The following is a 23,619-nucleotide window of genomic DNA, read 5'->3' on the forward strand; positions in this document are numbered from 1 at the left end:
GTAGGAAATCTCAGTAGCCATTTCCAGGGATCTAGAGTAATCTTAGAACTAAAATCCATTATAGGGGAATGTATTCTAGTGCCTCACATTGTTAAGTAAGAAACTGAAGACTCAAGAGACTTTCCTGGTGTGCCGAGTGACTTTCCAAGCTCAGGCAAGCTATAGTTGAAGGGCCAAAGGATGAGCTAATATTTTTAGAATGCATACACTGGGCCAAACCATTCTATATGTATTAACTTCTTCTCCCCATATATCAATGCTTTTTTATTATTACTTAGTGTCGTCTGTGGTATAGACATACCACAGTTGGTTTATCTGCAATCTCTTTTTTAATTGCTTTATTGATGTAAAATTTAGACATCGTAAAATTCATCTGGTCAAATACAGTGTGCAATTCAGTGATATCTACAGAGTATATCTACAGAGTGATGTAATACTCTAATTTTAGAGCACTTTTTATCACCTGAAAAAGGAAGCTCATGCTCATTAACCTGCACAACAATCATAGGTCCAGTGTTACTCTGCTTGACGATGGGACTAAGACAGAGACTAAGCAACTTGCTCAATGTCACCTATCTAGTTAAGGATAGAGCCAGAATGGAATATGGCTTTAGTCATATTCCAAAGTCCCCACTCAGAACTAGAGCCAGCCCAGTGTTTCTTTTTCCAGCTCTGTAGAGGGCTGTAGATCATTTATGGGGAAAGGATTTCACTCACTCGGAGGAAGGAACATAGGCAAGTCTCATGGTCTCTCAGTCTGCACTGAAGGCTTGCCTGGCCCATTGGAGTCATTTTGTAGAGGCTGCTGTGTGCCCTCTTGCAAGACTCCTACTTACATTCTACACTCAGCATCTGCCAGCTACTTGGTTTTCCCTTCTACACTACAATATCTGTGAGTCTATGAATTATGCATATTTGTTTCCCTCTCATGCCTAATGCTATACTTAGCCTATCTACTATGTCTTCATAGATATTTGGAACAAATGAATAATTCCTGGTCATGCTACAGTATGGCATCTAGATGACAGGTATTCTAGGTTTTTCGTTATTAAAAATTTACTAGTGGGAAAGTCCTAAAGTGACATATGCATGATATCATTGATAATAGAAAAATATAGTTTGCTTTACCCAACTAATGCATTTTCTGGTAACTTATTATTACTCAGTTTGGTCATTTAACAAATGCATAACATATACAATTGGGGTTATCCTAGTTTAGGTTCCTTTTGAAAAATACTGACCCTCCGGTGGTGAAGGTTTTGCCAGGGCTTCTTAATGAGTTTCTGAGGAAGAACCCTGAGTTCTGAATGTGTTTTACTCATGATCAGACCTTCTGGTTGTGTTTAGAAAAGTAGGTAGCCCAAGTCACAAATTCTAGTGGGATCCTTTGGAGTTTTAATTACACAGCACTGCCACCTAGCATCCAAGGCACAGGCTTTTTTAATTAAAAAAAAAAACACATGGACGTTTCTCTGTATTTAAAATATTATTAAGGGGATCAGTCTGCAATCTTTTAAGAAGCAGGAACTGAGATTCCTTCCGGAAGTGTTTGCAACAGCCTCCCACCAATGCTGTTTACTTGAAAGCCCTAGCGATTGGGAGTGAATTGGTGTCAATGAAGAGAGGGGCTAGGAAATCTGCTGAGGAGTTTCAAATGTCAGAGCTGCATATTCATGAGCTGCAGGCACCTGTGGCCCGCTGTCTTCCTGCAGATCCCTTGCAAAGCAGTCTTGGAAGGGCACTGGAGGTACTTCCCAAAGGGCTTTGTTATTTATTTGCATATAAATAAATACATAAAGGAAATAGTGGGGAGTAGGGAAGGAACACAAGCAAAATTATTTTAGGGGCGGCGGGGGCGGGGGATGGGGGGGGAAACTCCATCCTCCCTCAGGAGAATGCCAGCTCAAGCCCACACTGCCCTGAGATTTTTGATGCCGGTTAAGAATATGGGTCCCTTTGATTGACAGTGGGGCAAGCAGATTTCCCCTGCCAGCCAGGGGAGCCCTAGAAGCCAGCTTCGGGGAGAAAAAGGCATTGGTCATCTTTGCCATTTTTATTGGGTGTCCCACAATGCACTGGACAGTGTGAAAGCAGGATCCTGTTCTCAGTCTTCGCTTTCCCCAACTGTGCTTTAAAAAACACATCAAAACAAATCAATAGTATTTAAAAGGGGGGGAAACATTGCACTTAGATTGATGCTTTACATAATGATCCCTTTATGAGATGTAATGCCAACTGTTAATCAATAGACATGCCGGAACTGCATGGAATACAACCTTGTAGAGTTTTTTTAAAATTAATCTTTATTAAAAATATTGACTTGTTGTGACTTGCTGGGACCGCTCCTGGCTCTGCTCTTTATCCTAATTAGGAGGTTACGCTACACTGCTTAGGCTGCAGATAATGATGTAATGATTATTGTCTTAAAACCTGAGAATCAATAGAAGATACTATCAGACAGTGCTAAGTGTCACGATTATGAAAAGTACTTGCGATTTTAAAAGGTTTATAAGAGCAAGATTTCTTTCTGTCTTAGACTTTTTTTTTCCCTATTTGCTTATTTCTGCAGTTTTCTCAGGATTGGGTAGATTAAGAAAGTTTCGTTTCCCAAAAGGGTTTTCTCCTGTTGTTGTTTATTAACATGCCATCTTTCCACGGTTGTGGTTGTCATCTTCCTTGATGCCATTGTTTAAAAGGATTCCCTCTCCCCTATACCTCTCACCCTAGGAGGCATTTGTGCCTTAAACTTGGCAGAAGTTTTAGAATGAAAGGAACAATAAAGAATTAAAGAATGCCACTCATTGAATGACACACAGGAAGAACAATAATTGAAGAAAAGCAAGAGAACAGGTGGTTGCTTTTCCGAGAGTCTAAAAATATGAGAGTTGGGAAGAATGTAATAATAACAGTAAGAATAGTAGTACTTCAGGTGTGTATAGCACTTTCTTACACGAACTGGACGTTTTTCTACATTATTTGTGTGCGAGAACTCACTTGATACTAGAGCCCTAGGAGATTGTAGTAAAGTTGTCGCTGTTTTACAGATGATGCAGTTGAGGCACAGGGAGTTTAATTCACTACTCCAAAGGCACATAGGGAGTGGCCCGAGCATGGATGATGTCTCCTCGTTTTGCCATTGAGAGACTCAGCAAATGTACATGTCTTAGCTCAGGGCATCAGCCAATATGCCATGTTGACATCGATTGCAAATCTGGATCGCTTCTTGATCCCTGAGGGTGTTCAGACCAGGGGTGGCAGGAGTCACCCTGGCACCTGTGTCCCCAGTCTCCTCGTGGCCAGCTCTTTATGGAGCCATTGTACCTATAAAAATTAGGGGAGGGTGGTAATGGGAGGGAGCCCCACTGTTGAGCTCCATGTTTGTGAATAAGGAAAATGTTTTCCTTCTATAGCCTCTTTAGAGACAATTAAGCATTAGCTTTTGTCAGATGCTAAATTATGAGCGAATTTAGTTTAAAGTATGTGAACCATGCACCCTTTGAAATTTGCCTGAAAAGCCTCATTATAAAACTAATGCTATGAAAAAGCACTCCCTTTCAGATTAGGGGAAGCACCTGAATAGTTTTCATAAGTGGCTGCGCATAGTTTGAAAGCATTCTAGTGTTGCCTGAAACGCTTTCCACACACCTTTTAACTAGGAAATTTCACATTCAGCATATCTGTAGCTCTACAAGACTTTCAATAATATTTAAATTGGTTAACTGTATTTCTTTTATATCTGTTTTAATGCTTTTATTGATTTGGGGTAGATAAACTTGATTGTGCATGAAATCTTATTTTTCCGCACAAAGGAGATAGGATTTGAGTGTGTACTAAGAGAACCATATCTCCAAATCAGGCCAGAACCTGGAAGTGCAAGAGTTTGGCTCAGGTAGATGTTTGCAGAGACCTCTGGACTGGACTGGAGCTAATTCCAGTGTGTGTTTCCCCCACACCAAGGCTGCAGAAGAAGATGGCATTTCTTTATTATAGCTCATGGAGGAAAGAAAAGACTCAATATGAGAAAAAGAAATGCTTCTCATAAAAAAAAAACAAAAAAAAAAAACCCCACAGGTCTTTTTTGGTAGTTTACAGACACTGTGATTCTTATGGCCAATAGTGTTAGATTCTTTCTTTTTAATCACAAGGCAGCTAAGAGTCAATTTTTGGACATTTCAGCTTCGGTGTGCAAGGATATAATAGGAAGTATAATTTTTTTTAAAAATGAAAAGATGATATATTTTTAAAGCCAAACCAAGGACATCGCTCATTTTACTTTACTGACACACATATAAATTCAATTACTGTATCACAAATACGAACTGATGTGAGACCCATGAAGCCCGGAGCTGCACCAAGGGCACCTCAGAGAGTCTCTCCATCATCTATAGATAGAGCAGGTGATACACAGTAGGGCCATGACAGCTCTACAGGGCTGGGTTCAATTCTCAATCCTGCCGAGTGTTAGCCTCTTACCTTGGGCAAATGATACCACCTCTTGGGGCCTCAGTGTCTTCACCTGAAAAATGGAAATGATAATACTCACAGGAACCAAAGAATGAGTAACTGCCACAGCTCTCTAGTGAACACCTACTGTGCGTGACACACTTACAAGGACTTGGGGATACCGCCGCTACCTGGATGGTATGATTGCTGGGGCTTACAGCCTAGTTGTGGGCAAGAGTTGGAAAGGCATGTGACAGCTAGCGGTGCCTATACTGAATACTGTGGAACATAATAAACACACGTCCATGGCCATATACGACAAGTGAAAAGCAAAGCGGTAAGAAGAATGTTCTGGAGTTATGATGCCGAAGTGATATATTTTGTGCTTATGCCTAAGACTGAGCTAATAAGGGGAGGACTATGAAAACAGAGCCACCATTGTATTTGTATGCAAAAGTGAAGAGAGAAGGGGAGATGAGGGCTCCTGGGAACCTGCAGGGGGCTGCTTTCTATTGATTCCTAAGAGATCAAGTCTTCCTCTCCATTCCCTGTGCTAGCATTCTTAAGGAATGCAAGGAAGAACAAATACCTGCAATTAGCAAGCAGTTTCAACGTTATAAAAACTGTTCATCGACATTCACACATTTAATTTTAGCAACAATGCTAAGCAACACCGTGAAACCAAGTAAAACACTGATTTTTGCATGTGAGGAGAGATGGATTCCTTCTAGGCCAGGCAACCGGTGATGGGTGGGAGGCAGAAAACCAGGTTTCCAGGAATCCTGCGCTGGAGGGCTGGCTTCTTCTCTGCATCCAAATTCTGTCCTTTTGGTTTAACTTCAGAATAAGTGTCCTCATTGCAGAAGCACATATTCCACATGACTAGGTATTGTAGGTAGGTTCAGGGTGACCATCGCCTCTAGAGTGCTATTTGAAAAGCTGGTAAGAACCACAAACACAATGGTTTATTTAAATTCATATTTAAGGGAAATTTTGGTGCATAGCTCAGCTCTAGAGTGTATTGGGTTACATAGTAAGTAAGCACTATTTATTTCAACATTAAATATCACTAAAAACTGATTTCTGAGGAAGAATTAGGCCCAGCATAAAGAAACCTTTTCCCAATTGCCACCAGAGAAACTTTCCGCATCTCAAGTACTGTCTTAATTTGGATTTTTATTTTTAATCAAAAGACCAGAACTATCTGTCTATACAGATGATGGTCAAACAAATGAGCGTGCCCTGAATTAGCAAGAGAGAATATCGATACACCAGCTAACAGTCTTCCTCTTTATAAAGCTCCATCGCTGTCTGGAAGGATGAACTGCTTTTACCGTATGAAGGTGGTGTGTCCCCCTTGCTTTGGCTGCGAGAGAATGCAGACTTCCAATAAATCCACGGTCTGCTTTAAACCTTTAAACAGGATACTATGCTTCTCTGTTTGCAAACATCACCCTTGTACCTTTCAGTTATTTATTTTCTACGCTTATATTTGTTTAGTTTTCACTCCCTGGATATTTATTTTGTTCTCAAATTATTTCGAAAGCTGCCTCAAATTCTTTTGTAAAACAATGTGGGCAATGAGATATATGGACACATATACACACATAAGTTATATACACTTGATCTCTCTTTGCATGAACCATTATTTCATGTGTTTTACAATAATATATAAAGTCTGGGAATAGTTTAGGTGAGGAAAAAAAGGCTACACATTAGCAAGAAAGTAGTCTTTGAATAGGATTTTTAATGATTTTAAAACCTGGTTGCATGTCAGAATCAGCAGTATTATAAAACTAGAAACTATTGGATGCTATCTCCAAATATTCTGATATTTTAATTTTGGGTAGGACCCTGGCATGTTCATTTTACAAAGCTTGTCAAGTAATTCAGATATAAAGCCAGATGGCAAACCACTGACAAAAGTGTTCCATGAGGAAGAACCTGTTAGAAGAAGAAAATGTATAAAGAAATGTAATGTGAATTAGTTCAAGAGCTGGATACCAGCTTACTTGGACTGAAAGAAAATTGCCTATATTTTTCCAAACATGTGCTAAGGTCCTACAATATACAAAACTCTATGGTAGACAATAGCAGAACATGTCCCAGTCGCCTGGTGTCACAGGGCAGATTGAATAATGCCTCTCCTTTATTACATTATCACCATGCTCATCCCGAAACATATGTTGAAAACCTACTCCAGCAAAGAGTACGTTGCTATGTGCAGGAGCTATAAAATACTCGAAGATATCGTCCTTACAGTCAAGGAGAATCAGCTACTTGGACAGATAATACATGTACATAAAGAAGATAATTAACAATGCCAGGTAGCATATGCTAAATGCCAGATCAGCGACAGCAACAATAACTGCTCTGTGAGTTCCGCGTGTGGGCTGTGAGGTTGCAAGCCTGAGAGAGAAGGCGGAATGCAAAAGCCTGACCTTGCTGTTTGTGGAGGAATTAGATAAATATTTTTCTAAAAGTCAGTATAACTGCAGTTAGCTGTCTGCTCATACAGATGTACTCAAACACTTTTTTTAAAACAGAAGGCCATATGATTGCATGTGTAACTATGGGTTTTAGCAAAATAATGCCCCCCTTCTCTTTGTTGTTAAATGTATTTATAGCAATATCTGAAACTATCAAGCAGGAATCCAGTTGGAAATCTATAGTTTAGGGAGGCCTAAAGCCCTGACCTGTTTATGAAATTACATCTATTTGTGAAGGGGGTCAGCATTTTCACGGGAATTGCAACCCCCCTTGGGGTGACTGCTGTTTCTCAGAGCATTTATTATACTTCATGCCAAAAGCAAAATCTGTTTTGTTACAATTATTTGAGAGTGAAATTGTGTTTAACAATTTTTCCATTAAAAAATAACAAAAATGCTTGTTAAACATGTAATGTATTCACTTAATATGATAAGTAAGCACTTTATTTCATTTTCCCCCTAAGTATAAAAAGCATTTAGAAGGAGTTGTTTTTAGAGTGACTCAACAGAAAAGGTCTCCACCGAGATTGAAAGCTACCATCAATGACTATGAGAAGGAAGCATCATTTCGAAAAAAAAAAAATCTTTTTTACCCCACAGAACACTCAGGGCTGTGTACGACAGTCTGACATGAGGGACATGATTTAGGAGTGATCTGAAAATTCATAAACAATTATATCAGAAAGTGAAATGGTACTTTAAAAAAACAAACCTTATGATTTTTATGTGAGCCTGGCTAAAAAATCCATGAGAACACTCCAGAGAGCCCAGGTGCTTTCTGTCAAGCGAGTAAAGAGCACTTTAAAATGTCTGATAGAACGCAGGACAGAGAAAAGAGCTGGCCTAACTGTAATAAGTGGAGAGTTGGAAATAACACAGGAGACGAGTTCCCTGGAGTAGCTAAGTCCAGCTCTGTCTGTGTGTATCCAGATAAAACATGACGACTTTAGTTCCTAATAAGGCCCACACCCAGGCTAAGGGCAAACAAATCCAATTTTTAAAATTCTTTTTCAAACAGAAGTTTCTTTGCTCTTTTCCTCTAGCTTTTGGATCATCCTTCATTTTTCTTCTTCTCTCTAACTCCCAGAGCTGAGGGACTTCATTACAGTAGCAGTGAAGAACATGTCCTTGAGGCGGGGAAGTTTTTGAAGGTTCAACAACTGAGGCATTTTTGTCATCATTTTTTAAAGGCCAGACTACACTTTGTTTCATCAAGACTGTGCTATGCACAGGCAGAATAAAGCCATATACTACTTTGAAGTGAAAATCAGTAATAACACAACCCTTAGAAGCCAGACTACTTGAAGAGACCAACTTGTTTTTAAAAATAATTTATTGGGATGACATTGGTTAATAAAAGTATATAGGTGTTGTTGTTTTTTAATTTCTTTATTGGTTAAGGTGTAAAAGTATATAGGTTTTAAGTGTGCAGTTCTACAATACATCATCTACATACTGCATTGGGTATTTACCACCCAAAGTCAAATCTTGCATCACTATGTGTTTGACCCTCTTTTATCTTTACTGCCTCCCCTCACCCTCCTTCCCCTCTGATAACCACCATACTGTTTTCTAGGAGTTTTTGTTTATTAGTTTTGTTTGTTAATTTGTTGCTTTCAGTTTTATATCCCACGTATGAGTGTAAGTCTATGGTTCTTGCCTTTTTTGTCTGACTTATTTCACTTGGCATCAAGATCCATCTCTGTTTTTGCAAATGGCAGTATTTCATCTTTTTTTATGGCTGAGTAGTATTCCATTGTATATATGTACCAGACTTTTATCCAACATGACACATCACAATTGTGGGCTCTTGTGAAAGAGTTATTCCACGAACATAGCAGGGAAAGTTGATTACAGTTGGCAGAATTGGGTCGCTGATACATTTCAAAACAAATAAGTGTTTGAAGACTTGGGTCACAATGTCTAAAACAAGCACGGTTTGCTTCTTCTGAGGGCTTCTCCATTTGGCTTGCAGATGTCATCGTCTCTCCGTCTTCACATGGTTCTTCCCTGTGTGCATGGCTATGTCCTAATCTCCTCTCTTATAAGGAATTAGAGCCCTTTCTAATGACCTTATATAACCTTAATTACCTCTTTATAGACCCTGTCTGCAAATATAATCACATTCTGAAGTGTTGGGGGCTAAGACTTCACATATGGATTTTTAGGCAACACAATGCAGCCCATAACACTCCAATTTCTATCCCCCAAGTCCATCTGTTCTCACATGCATCACCCACGTACCTTCACCATTAGGAGTCCTTTAAATGCTGAATACAGCTCAACCTGGCTTTAGTAAAAAAAGAAACACTCTTGACTCACACTGTTGGACAATTTAAGGTAGATTTATCACAGCTTCAGGCACATTTGGATTCAGATACTCTAATGGTTTTATCGGGTATTGATCGTACTCCTCACTTGTCTGCTTTCCTTTGTAATAGCTCCATTCTCAGATAGGCTTTCCCTCATGGTTACAAGTGACAGGGAAGTGCTCCAAATTACAATCTAGCCTATTGGCAATTCCAGGAGAAAGAGACTCCTGTCTCACCTATTTTTAACAAAAGTCCCATATTTAAGTTTCATTAGTCTGGCTATAGTCTTTTATTCATTACTAAACCATCTTGTGGTCAGATTCATGGGATGCTCTGATGAGTGAGACCTGGACCACATAGGTGGCCCTTAGTCAAGGGGAATGAATAACATAGAATCCAAGAGAGGGACAGGTGAGGTTCCTCAGGAAATTGAAGTTGCTGTTATCAGAGATAGGAGGAAGGGTGCTCAATAGGCATAATCAATAGATGGTCACTCCACCACTCCCACCTCACAAACTTCCAGTTATTTCTCATACCTCTACTCGGCCATCTCCTGCTCCCTGAGATCATCATTGAATCTCCTCAGCAGGGTAAGTACCACCACAGGCTACCTTTCCACCTCTTGATTTTTGCAGGAACTTGTGTTATGCCTTCCTTTCTGTCTGGGCATGGGATCTCTGAGAGGAAGAGAATCGTCATTTTACTCCCGATACATCTAAAGCCAAGACAGTGCTTGACATACAGGAGTCACATATGTATCTCTGTCTGTGTGAATGTGTACATATATGTAATTTAAGCTGCTCGACTCAGTGAACCACACATTGTGGAGGTTATTTCCCCCATGGGAAGCTGCTGTCATCCCTAGTATCAACAACAGAAAGCTGTCTGGGGGGTGTCTGAAAGAGAAATGCCTGTTATTGAATAAGCAAGTGAGAGATACAGGAGGGGTAATAATCAAATGGCTCCATTGTCAGAGATGAATATATGACAGGAAGGAAGTGGAGTGTTCCTGGGCAATTTGCACTCTGTATGTAGGCTCCTGTTTCTTTATTTCTAAAACATCTGACATTTGAAATTGATCTTAGAAGTCTTTCAAGATCCTTTGAAGAGTGTTGTTGTTTGGTGGTTGTTTTTTTATGATTCTGAGTTGAAAGGTGTGATATAGCAGGAGGCAGGCAGGAGGACATCATCTAAGAATATGCATGGAGCAGGAATTGAGTGATCTAGATCCTACATGTAGGCAAGCAAGTTCTAGAATTTGGGATGCTCATGGGAGTTATAAAGAAATCTACTAGGTGGATCCACAGGTATCAAAGGGAAGTAAAGATTCAGTAAGAGTAGCTTCTTGCCCTCAGTCCCTTTCCTGTCACGTGCTGTGTTGTATGATGTCTCTCCCACTCAGGCCGCGTCTCCTTGTGCACCCTTTCTCTCAGGCCAAATGCAGGAATGCCTTGCTCCACTTAGTTTGTGTCCCCACTCTGTTCTTTCTCTGCCATTATCTAAGTGAACATTATCTCTGATTCACATTCAGAGTAGTGAATTGGGAAATAAAACTACCTTTTTTAATGCTTTGAATGCTGAGTCAAGTCTGGACTGACTGAGTACTCCCTGTAAAGAAAGTAAGGTTTCTTTCTGTCCACTCCCACTGAAGGATCTTCTTCCTTTTCTTGTTCACTGATTACCTGTGTTCTCATGTGAGCTCCTTATTTCTTTCCCTTGTACATTTTTCCTGGATGATCACAACAATTGCAAGGAATTTGTGGGCAATTTTGCCTGGACCCAGTACTAGGCCAATGCCTAGGATAAAAGACATATCTCAATAAATGGTGAAACAATTTTGAAATGCATGTGACATTTTTTATGTATGAAGAAATTAATGGTCTTGTCTTTGATATTATTTATTGGAATTTTATTGAAGTTTCTCCCTAGAAGTACTATTTCTCATGTTCTTTTCTTACATACTGTTCTCATATGATTGCTCACTCCTCTGAACAACAGGATAGATAACTAAATTACTTTGGTAGGTGGTCTTTTTCTTTTGCCCTATTTATTTATATTTATATTTATGCTTTCTATTAACCATTCATTTAGATATAATACTTGGCCATCTGTTGTTGTTGTTGCTTGATTCCTCCCATTGTTTTGGGAATCATCTCACTCCTTCATTGAGCTTGTCTATTTTCTTGGTTTTACTTTCACTTGTTCTATCAAGGTCTTGCCCATGTGTATCAGTTAAGTAAACTTAAAAAAGTAAAAATAAATAAACAAGCCAACTCTATTCTATTAATTGGTTTATTAGGTAATGACAGGGAAAAGCAGTTAGGTGGCTTCAGGGATTATTGACTTGGCCATTCATGAAATAACCATGGAGCCTGATTCTTTTTGTCTTTTGGTTTTGCTATCCACAGGTTGGCTTTTTCCTAAGCATGGCTTTCCTTTTGCTGTGCATGGGAAAATCAACAGTAGCAAATGAGGCTATGTGCTTCTTCTTTCATGTTCAGCAGAAAAGGGTACATCTCCATATATCAGTCTTACAAAAAGAAAACATTTCCCTTATGGCTTATGAAATCTTCTCATGTCTCCTAGCTTTGGGTTGGGCCTTATGCTCAAGGCAGTCCATATTATCACTGAACTAGAGCCTGGTGCACAGATTTGGGGATTGGGTCGAAACTGGCTCTCCGACATCCCCCGAGGGGTCCTGGATTGCGAGAGGGTGGAGGCCAGGCCAAGGGACCCCACTGGTGCATGATTGGGGCAGGGGAGGGACTGCAGAAGGGCTCCAGGGCGTGTCTAGCCCATCTTGCCCAGTCCTAATCAGCCGGACCATAGCAGCAAGCTAACATAATGGTCAGAGCATCTGCCCCCTGTTGGTCAGTGTGCATTATAGGGACTGTTCAAATGGTTGAACAGTCAGAGGGACAATTAGCATATTAGGCTTTTATATAGAGAGATATTATGGACCAATTGGCTTAGACCTCAGTTCACAAAAATAGTTCCCAGCAAGGGGGCATGAGAGTAACATAAGTAGCTTACTACTCGAGCAGAGGTCAACCCACTAAGTATGATGGCTTCCACACAATGGGAAAGGGGTGGAGTGCATAATCAGTGTGCTCTGTCTTTCTTGTAAATGTCCTAGTGACAGCCCAAATCACGTGTCCCCAAATGAATCACAGTCTTTTCTCTTAGTGCCAGTCCACTTTCAAATTTTCTTGCACTATGAATTCAATTGAAATTTCCCTTCTTATCTACTCCAAAAGACAAGGAGTTACTTTTGACTCTGTCTCATCAATCTCAAACATGGTACAATCCAGGGAGAGCAAAAGAGCTACTTCATTCATTCAACTACTATTTACAATATCCAGCCACTAGGCATGCAAGGGAATGTATTGTCACTACCAGACAGATTAATAATGTGAAAGTGGTATATAATGGTAGAAAAAACTCTTGATCCTTACAAACATTAAATACATTTATATATATATATATATATATATATATATATATATATATATATATATATATATAGAGAGAGAGAGAGAGAGAGAGAGAGAGAGAGAGAGAGAGAGGTAAAGAGCAGGGTACCATGAAAGAAAAATGGGAGTTCACATTGCATCAGGTGGACAGGAAAGAATTCCTGAAAAGTGGAAGGAGTCAGGAAGGCAGACAGATAAAAAGAAAGCATGAGCATGGTTCTTTAATGATGCCAGAAATCACAGATAAAGGCATAATTAAGGAACTGAAAGAATTCCAGCAAGAGTGTGGTCTAATAGAAGTCAAGAGAAGAATGCCCCAAGAAGGAAGAATGGATGACCCTGTTAAATGCTGCTGAGGGGTCAACTGAGATGTGGACAGAAGAGCAGTTATTGGGTTTGGCAACAGAGATATCTTCTAAGTCTTGAACTGGAGCAGTTTTAGTAGAGTGATAGGCACAGAAGCCAGGTTGGAGTCGTTTGAAAAATGATTGCAAGATGACAAAGTGGTGATGTTATGTGTACACAACTATTTGAAGACGTTTTTCTGTGAAGTAGAATAGAGTAATGATTGATAGCTAAAGAAGATTGTGTGGTAATGGAAATGGATTGTTCTATTATTATTATTATTATTATTATTATTATTTTAGACTAGAGTCCCAGTGCATGTAAATTCATGCACTGGAGGAAGGGTCCCTCAGCCCGGCCTGCCTACTCTCACAGTCTGGGAACCCTCAGGGGCGGGAGGTGACCCGGCAATCAGGGGAAGGCGATGCCCCATCACACTTCTGCTGTTGCCACTGCCGGCAGCGCAAGCCTCGGCCAGCCCTGGTTACCTGAGCCTCGGGCGGCCATGGGCAGCTGGGCAGCCACCATCCAAGGCTTCTCTGCGCCTCAGGTGTTGGCTGGGCAGCTGCCATCCAAGGCTTGCCTGTACCTTGGGCCACCCCTGGGCAGCTTGGGCGCTGAGGGGACTGGGGCACTCCGGAGGCAGGGGCACGGGCCCAGCCTTGCCACATGCCTGCTGCCCCAGCAGGGCTGAGGGGACTAGGCGCTGCCATCTTGTGGCTGCAGGAGCCACCATCTTTGAGGGTGTGACAGTCAATTAGCATATTCCCTTTTTATTGGCTGTGGGCGCCACCATCTTTGAGGGCAGGGCAGTGATTAGCATATTCCCTTTTTATTGGCTGTGGGCACCATCATCTTTGAGGGTGGGGCAGTCAATTATCATATTCCCTCCTTATTGGCTGTGGGCGCCACCATCTTTTCGACAGCATGAGGGTCAATTAGCATATTTCCTCTTTATTAGATAGGATAAGACTAGATTTCTCACTAGCAGAGTGTAGATAGAATTCATGGTATTTCTCTCTCCCTCTCTCCCTCCCTCTCTCTCTCTCTTTCTCTCTCTCTCTCTCTCTCTCTCTCTCTCTCTCTCTCTCTCTCTCTCTCTCTGTGTGTGTGTATGTGCGTGTGTATAATTGTATCCCTAAGTCATAGAATTCCTGATACATAGTAGGTACGCATGAAACCTTTGGTGATTAAATAAGTGAGATTCTAGATCATGTCTTGTGTGTGGATGGGAAATACCAATTATAGAACATGAGGCCAAAAATGCAAAAGAGACATTTTTAAGATGGGGCAGGGCTCAAATCCAGTGCACATGTAAAAGTTTTGGCATTTAATGGAAGAATTTTTTTTCCATTGTGATAAGAGAACAGGAAAAAAATGGATGCAGACATGTGGGTTTCTGGATTTGGGGTAAAGTTCCCATATCACAGTTTCTAGAGATTCTTAACGAGAATAAAGCAATGCCCAACTGGTATGGCTTAGTGGTTGAGTGTCAACCTATGAGCCAGGAGGTCACTGGCTTGATTCCCAATCAGGGCAAATGCCCATGTTGCTGGCTCAGTCTCCATTAGGGACCTGCAGGAGGCTACTGATCAGTGTTTCTCTCTCATTGATATTTCTGTCTCTCTATTCCTCACCCTTTCTCTCTCTAAAATCAATAAACACACGTGCACACACATACACACACAGACACACATAAAGAGGATGAGGTAAGATTATCAGATGAAAGCAAGGAGGGGCATATGAATATGCTTACCATTGTTGCTGAGATAGAGCATAGCAAAGACATGTAGTAAAATTTATGTGCCATGTCAGGTCATGTCTTACGGATTTACGCCTTCTGTCTGGTTGGATAATCCCCATCACTATTAATCTGCACGGATGCAGTCGGGGTGGGGACAACCTGATGGCTGGTTGGAGTTCATCCAGGGTTTTGCCAAATAATTTGAGGGGAAGGGACATGAATATTTTCTAAAGATGACTCTCTGGTGGAGCGGGAAAAGGAATGAAGACTACAGGGGACTATAGAAGAAGAAAAATGGGTCCTTGGCAATGAGCTCAAAGAATTATTGTAGAGAGCAGAAAGGACTGGAGATTGTGTTCAGATGCTGGGATAGCTGAAGGTGTGAGTTTGAAGGCTGAATTGCTAGTTTCACTTAGTCACCTGGTCTGGACAGTCCATATTTCTCCCAGTCTCGCTCTAACCTGCAGATTTTTCTCCATTTCCACTCTCGTCTGAGCCCCTGTTACATTAATCAACTGCAGTATCCTCCTCACACATTCCATGCCTTCTGTCTCCCCTCCGCCTCTAACCTTGTTCCTAAGCCAGTCTTTCTGCACTGATACCTGATCTCAAAACAGCATCTCCAGCACACAGCATCCCTGCTCAAGGCCTTTGTGCTGTGTCTGGGGCACTTCCACAAAAACCTATAACTTGGCATTCAAGGCTTTCTGTTATTTTGTCATACTTGACACATTGAATTATTTTCCGGTAATTCCTTGACAGGAGTTCACTTTGAACCCACACTGTCTTCTTATTATCCACACCCCTCCCCCATGACCTTGCCTGGGATGCCTTCCTCTTTCTTTCCATCAGTGAAAATTGTTGATGTGACGTTAATCTAAATATTTTTACTGTTATTTATTGTTTACTAAAGATTTAGTTAAATGCCCAAGCACCTGTTGTCTGCCAAGGACTTACGTCATCCTTCATGTCTTCTTTTAATGTTCTGGTGATTGCATCAGAAGTCTTCACATTTAAAGCTTATGGAGACTTTTCTTTTTACACCACACTTGAATGATAAACAATAATAATGATAATAACCATAATAATAAAGACAACGTCAATTTTCCGAATATGGGAAAAAAACTCCTATATGATTTACCTGCAACTGCTTTAGCATGCATTGACCTCACTCACAGTGGGATATTCATTGTATTGAAAGAAAAACAATACTAATGTTTTGGGTGCTTGGAACTATTAAGGAGAGCGAAATGCATTTTACCATTTGATTCACAGGCAGTTCAGTGTTTCATTTCCCAATGAGTTCAGCTCAGGGATGGATCTACTTCCCATGAAGCAATAGGAATACTTGTGCTCTCCACAGTCTAACCTTCAAGGAAGGGAGAAGGAGGAGAGGTCAGGTGATCTAGGGATTCCCTCGCATTTGGACACAAACACACTGAGAGAGCCCGAGGTATTCTGAATGGAGAAAAGGCCCCTCGCTCCTGAGTCACTGTGAACTCCTCTCTGGATAGGTGCTGGGCTTTTAGTTGGACTTCAGGTGGGGCTGTGAGTAGTGTTTCTCAGAGCCTCCCAGGGGACAGAGAGCTCTTTTCCAGGGCAGAAGGGCGCTCTTGCACTTGTATGCACCCGGAGTGCCATCCTGTGGCCAAGATCGTGCTGTGTTTATTTGTGTCGTCCTAACTGCCTGTTGTATTTTTAAGGAGTTTCATGAGAAGCAAATGTCAACTTTATCCAGGGTTCCAAAAAGTCTCACCAAAAGGGGAGGGGAAAAAAACAAACACTGAAGAATGCAGCGGAACACCTATTTTCTTATCAAAATGGTTCCAATTACAGTTCTCACCTGGCCCGCTGCTGGCTCTATCCTGGTGCCAGATTCTTAGTTGCCATTTTCATTCCTCAGCTGGTTTCCTTGGTTTATGCCCCTCACACGTACACTAGCAATGATGTTTGCCTTTGTCTTCATTCCAACATGGGTGTTTAAATGCTAATATGTGTAATGTCAAGAGATTAGGGAACTTGATTTAAGGAAATCTGGCATTTCACACTTGGGCAAATCTCAGTGAAACGGTGCCTTACCAACCAAGGATGCACCTGACCCCTTTCCACAACCTAAAGCCTGCCAAACCACAGGACGAGAACTCTGACATATGATTTTAATCCCGTTCCTTAATTCTAGGGAGGGTGCACACAGGTACTCTCATTCCCTCCTGGCACTGGGAGCATAAAATGACCCAGTCTCTCTGGATGGCAGCCTGGCACTGTATACATAAAGCAAAACAAAACATAATTTAAAATGTTGGTATATGCTGACCCAGCCAGCCTTCTTTTAGGAATACATCTTCAGGAAATGAACAGAATGGTATAGGAAAAATAGCATATGTTTGTATTTTTTTTTACAGTAACTTAATAAAAAAACCCCACAATTATCTATTAATAGGAGACAGCTTCAATAAGCTATGGAGCATCATACAATGAAAACACTGGATAGCCATTGAAGATGATGTTTTAGAAGGAATATTTAACGACTAAGAAAAATATCCTCAATATGTTAAGGGGCAACAAGCAAATTATAGAATTGTATTTTGGGTCTTGTAAAGGACATATGAAGGATCAAAGAATAGCTCGAGTTTATCCCCAACCTGAAGAAGAAACCAGCAGAGGGAGACAGATAGTGGAGATCAAAATAGCAGCTTCCTGATAATACTCCTTGTCCCCCCTGGCATTTCCCCTCCTCCAGTGAAAAGCAGGCTCTCAGGCCCAGGTAGATTAGAGGCTGCCAGGCCTCCCTGCATGGCTGGAGAGGGAGCTCACTGTGTGTACTTCCTTTCCCACGTTCACTAAGCAGGCGAGTTACTCCTCCCTGGGACAAGTAACCGAGGCACTGGAGGGGGTGTGATGCAAGTTTCTTTTTATGGAAAGAGAGGAGTAGCGACATAGGCTCCCCCGCTTAATACTCTACAGCTTTTGACTGCTTCTTAATTAGTTTAGGACTCAAGAGGAGAAGAGAGTGTTGTTATTACTGATACCTTTATAAACCCTAATAAATAAGTATAGTGGGCTATGTATACCCAAGTTTTGTATTAGTGTATTACTATAAATGTATAGGTAGAAGTATTCATATATCCATGCAGAATATTTTCTACAATGAGCAATCACTGGTTTTATGAATTTTATACATACTAGTATATAAAATATATAAATGGATATATATTTAAATATAGATTTATAGTATATATAATATATAAAAGAATATAGTATATACTTGTATTTCTAACATAAATCTTTAGTCTATTAGATTTTATTTTTTTATGGTACTAAGTATATATTAAGTATCCATACATTTAAAAAGAAAAGTAAAAGGTGTAATTATGAAGTTAACCTGATGTCTATTATATCATTAAATTCTGGTGATTGTTTTTTTGACAACTTAAATTTATTCTAACTGTCCAACAAAGGAAGTAGACCTGGAGGCTTATCTCCTTATTAGAGAGGTTGTTATTATTGACAGTATTACGGATGTACCCCACCTACCCTCTCTGCCTTCCTCCACCCAGCCCCTTTGGAGTTCTTCAGAACAAGAAAAGCCAAGCATTTCAATTTTGTGCGGTATCACAAGGCACCCTTTCTCCATTAGGTGGGGAAAGAAATCAGAAGAGAATTGTGTGTTGCCTACAGACGCATGAACAGTGGGAACTTTTCTGCTTATGCTTGTGTATAGATGATGGTAGGTTCATCTTTGGAGGGCACCTGTAGGTAGGAATGCTTGAAAGGCAGGAATGTGGTGATTCCTATTTCTGGCTTCTCAAGAGAACCCCCTACTAGAATCTCCTTGGACCCACCCACTATTTGTCCAGTCATGTGTACATCATTTATTTTGACAAGTTTATGGAACTGCTTCACTGAAAGAGCTTCTTATCAAGGCATCATTTCAGAGATGAACCAGTTCTATTGAAATATTATCAATGCATATCTTGTATTATGTATTAGGCATCATGCCCTGACTTATTTAATCCTCCCTAACAACAATTCAAGGGCTAAATAAATTATGCACTTTTCATAGACGAGGAAGCTCTGACACAACTTTAAGGAATTGCTCAAGGTCATCCAGGAAGTGAGTGACAGCGCTAAATTCATGACTGTGTAATTGGACTCCCTGGTTCATGCTCTTTGCTAGCATCCCAGACAGCCTCACAGCCTTCACAGCCCGATCTTTCACAGTGTGACGTTGACTTTCTGAAGTCATCTGGCCATTTGAGGATGAAAGGATACTTTGGTTTAATAGATTGAACCTTTTGGGGAAACACAATCAAAGTGTAAGGGTGGGAAATGATTTTTATTAAAAAGAGTTAAAACGATATCCGAGCCATCTAGAACACATTTGTATTAGAGAAAAAAATAGCACATGATTGGTACTTGAAATAGAAACCCCAAAGCAATAGGTAATCACATGAGAAAATAAGATGAGGTTGCCAGCCAACTCATATGATCCCTCCCCTCACCCCCCTCACCCGCCCCCAGTGATTCTCAGTTTATCTCCTGGTTAAAAAAGAACAAGTCCCTGGGACAAATCACTTCATTCCATAGCCTTCCTTTCTTCTCGTTTGAATTTAAATTTGAAAATGTGAAGCCTGAGAAATCCTAGAATACAGTCTAACAGGAAATTTAATTTAGGGGGTGGCATAGAAGATGGCTGTAGAAGCTTTAATGATTTCTTTTTCTTTTTGAAGGAAAATGGAATTAAATATTGGTAATTATTTGATATGCTTTTAAATGTAGATTCTAAGTCCATCCCATCATAGGAACGTCCAGATGTAGCAAGCATCAATGTGCCAATTGAAATGGTGAAATGCTTAAAAAATCACGAGAAACCTCATTTCCAAAACCAGATGACAAATACAAGAAGTTGGCAGTATGTCTAAAAGAAAGCATAGCATGCAGAGGGCCATCTAAAAATACTGTAAACAAGAACCGAAAGACAACTTGACGTTTCACTTTCAGAAATGTTGTAGATTTCAAAATAGTGCCCCCGACTTCTTTTCCCCTTTACAATGAAATTGGACAGATTTTCACTTTTAAGAGTTTCTTGTTTTATTAATACTTGTGACATTCTTTGTAAATTTTATTTTGGTTTATAATTTTTTAAAATATTTTTTTTATTGATTTCAGAGAGGAAGAAAGAGGGAAAGAGAGAAACATCAATGATAAGAGAGAATCATTGATCGGCTGCCCCTTGCACGCCCTACACTGGGGATCAAGCCCACAACCCAGGCATGTGCCCTGACCGAGAATCAAACTGTGACCTCCTGGTCCATAGGTCGATGCTCAACCACTGAGCCATGCCAGCTGGGCAGTTTTATAGTTTTTTAAAGTCACCCTAAGATGTAAATGTGCCCTATAAATAAATTTCTCTATCATGGTACCGCATTGGGCTTCTGAAAGTAAGCACACAATGGGTTATTCACTTTTGTCTCTTTGATAATATCCCCACAGTCACAGAGCAAGAGACTGGCTGAGAGTAGTGGATTTCAAACTGTGTATTAGCGTGTGCATCAGAATCCCCTGGAAGGTTCCAGAAAACACAGATTCCTGGGTCCCTTCCCCATATCCTCTGATTTAGTAGGTGTGGGGAGACCCCTGAAGATTTGCCTTTCTAACAAGATCCCTGGCGATGTCCCTGCTGGTGGCACCTGGACCACAGTGAAAACACATATTCTTCCTAGAAGAAGAAAAAGCAACCATCCACCTGTTGCTTCCATGCCTTATCATGAATTTCAGTGTCAGCAAAACCTGCACTGATGCGATGTGAGTGTTGGTGGGAATGGAGGGCTGCAGTTTTAGCAGGACATTGACAAACTTAGCTGCATGTATAGATTGATGAAGTAAATGAGGGAATGAGTAAAATATGGATTTGGAGGAAAGAGATTTGAAAACCCAATATATATCATGAAGCATTTCAAAGCTCTGGACAGAAACATAAATTTGAAAATGCCTGATATGCATATGTATGTGCTAGCTGAAATGAAAGCAAAAAGTTAGCTCCGAAAAGCTATTCTGGCCATCCACGAATTAAATCAGTAAGAGTGACTAGGCCACTAGCCACTAGCGGGGAAATACCCACATATCTTTATAATTAGAGCTGGGTGTGGACTGCTCACATGCTGTTGATCCTTGGCAAAGGACAGTGGTGAAACCCATTTGTTTTCTTATGAATGCATGTGATACAATGTAAACTGGGAAGGAAAGTTTTTAAAATTTACTGGAGTGACTGTAAAATATATAGCCCCTTCATCCATATCTTTAGGTCATATCCAGATTTGAAATGTTGTTGAAATAAATCCAGGAAAAGAGCAAATGAAATACAATGTATGGAGTCCCAATGCTGTGGAGTTTGGAAGAAATCAGAAAGGGCTGCATATAAATAAAGGAGAGGGTGGTAAATTATGGTAGCTGGCTCTGCCATTTAGCTAATGAACATTGCTGATATTTGGAGAGAGTGGTCTCACCTTTCACCAATGCATATCCCCTCTCTCCCTTACCCCCTCCATCTCTCTCTCCCTCCCTTCCTCCCTCCCTCTTTCCTTATATTCCACAAGTGTTTTCTTACATCTGCTCTGTGCCAGGCACTGACTGTGCCGGGTAGGCTTTAGGATGCAGCGCTGAATAAAACAGGTTTGTCTTTACTTTCATGGATCTTTGCAGTCTATTACAAAAAAGATAAATATTGAGGAAATAATTTAAACTAGAAAACACACTATGAAGTAGTATGTGAAGCATATGGCAGAGGGACAGGTGCTCTCTATCAAGGCATCAGGACAGGTTTCTCTGGGTAAGTGATGTTTGGATTGGCTGTGCTTTCAAGGGCGGAGACTTGACCTTGTCTTTATCCCCTGTTCCTAGAACGCTGCCTGGACCAAGGTGTGTCCTCAGTAACTATGTGTTGAGTAACTAACTAGTTCTGAGCTTTGAGTGTGAACATGGCTGGGTAAGTGAAGGCTTAAGTGGTAATGTGGAGCATTTCAGGAGGGTGGCATGCGATACTGTGTTCAAACCAAAGCGTATGGAGCTTGGCTGTCCAATATGGTACCACTAGCCACATGTTGCTGTTAAGCACTTGGAATAAGGTCATCCAAATTGAGATACACTATAAGTATAAAACACACAACAGGTTTTGAAGACTTCATATGAAAAAAGCATGTAAAATTTCCCGTTAATACATTCTAAAATATTGATTACATATTGAAATTATTGTATTTTGGATATGTTGGGTTAAATCAAATATACTGTTAACATTAATTTCATCTATGGCTCCCATTATATTTCTATTGCACAGCAGTGACATACAGCAACCATACATGTGGTTTTATTTGATGGAAGTCTCATGCAAGGGTAGTCAGACCTGTGTTGCAAATCTTTGCTCCCTGATCTGAAATACGAAACCATTCCATCACTGATTTCTACATGGTGGTGGGTCCCTATACGGAGAGAAACATGCTTCTTGCTGAAATGTTGTGCTATAAAAGCTTACTGTTTTGACCTATTATTTGATTGTTATATTGTGCCTCTCAGTACAAAAATTTTACTATCTAAGAAAGCTGCTGAGTGAATAGATTTAGTAAGCAGCTTCTAAGAAGCTTGATAATGGATATAAATGCCAACCATATTCTTTCCTGAGTCTCATTCCTCACTTTTTTTTGGTTTTTGCTTGAGGGGTTTTGTTGTGTGGAGGGTTTTAGTTTTATTTGGACAACTATAATATATGGAGTCAAATTATTCTCTCTTTTGAGAAAAAATAAACTACAAGAAATGGAAGTAGAGTGCGACCATTCTCTATAGATACAACTTCAGCTTGTAGGTGTTTAAAATTCCTGAATTGGAAACAGTGCTAATGATCAGGGTCTTTATATTCTGAATCCATTCAGAGGGATTGTGGTGTCTGGAAGGGAAAGGAATGTGTTGTAAAAGTTGGTTCTCAGCATTGTGTCCCTATTAAGCAGTAGAAGTAGGAAAGGTGGCAGCATGTTTGCAATTGCTTTCAACTGGGGAAGGAGAGGCTCTTAGTCTTCAAATAAATAACTAAATTCAAGTAGAGTGATAGCCCACAAAGCTATAAAAACGAACAACAAAACAACACTCTCCTATAGGGAAATCTGTGAACCTAAACCTTAAGAGTAGAAATGCAGTCAAAACAATTAACATGCATGCTAATGTCTAATCCTATATATCCACCATACTTTTAGATGACCTTTTTATTGTCTCATCCTGTCCTTTATTCACTTGGAATTAAAAGTAGCCAAGAAGTAATATTTCATTCAATTTTTTTTAATGAAGAGTGGACACACACTAAGATAAACTATTTTCAGATAAACCAATTTGGGCAAGTTTATGATATTCAGTTTGCTTTCCACACAGGTGCCAAAAAATAGCCAAGTGTCTGAGCTCATGTCATCTTAATAAAAGACAAAGGACATCTCTCTGACTCTATGAATTTTACCTATGAGGTTTTTTGTTTGTTTGTTTTGTTTTAGTTTAAGACAATCAAATTGACTTTGGATTACAGTTGAGTAAGGCAAGATATACTTCTTTGACCTTTGTGTAAATTTTTTAAAAAGAGTTTTTACTGCTCATTTGTTTAGCAAACCCTTTTAATTTTATTTTTAAATATTTTATTGATTTCAAAGAGAAAGGGAGAGGGAGAGAGAGAGAAACATCAATGATGAGAGATAATCATTAATCAGCTGCCTTCTGCAATGCCCCACATCTGGGATCGATCACGCAACTCAGGCATGTGCCCTGACCTGGAACCAAACCAT

This window comes from Cnephaeus nilssonii, assembly GCF_951640355.1.
Source record: "Cnephaeus nilssonii genome assembly, chromosome: 5".
In the NCBI taxonomy this organism is placed as follows: Eukaryota; Metazoa; Chordata; class Mammalia; order Chiroptera; family Vespertilionidae; genus Cnephaeus; species Cnephaeus nilssonii.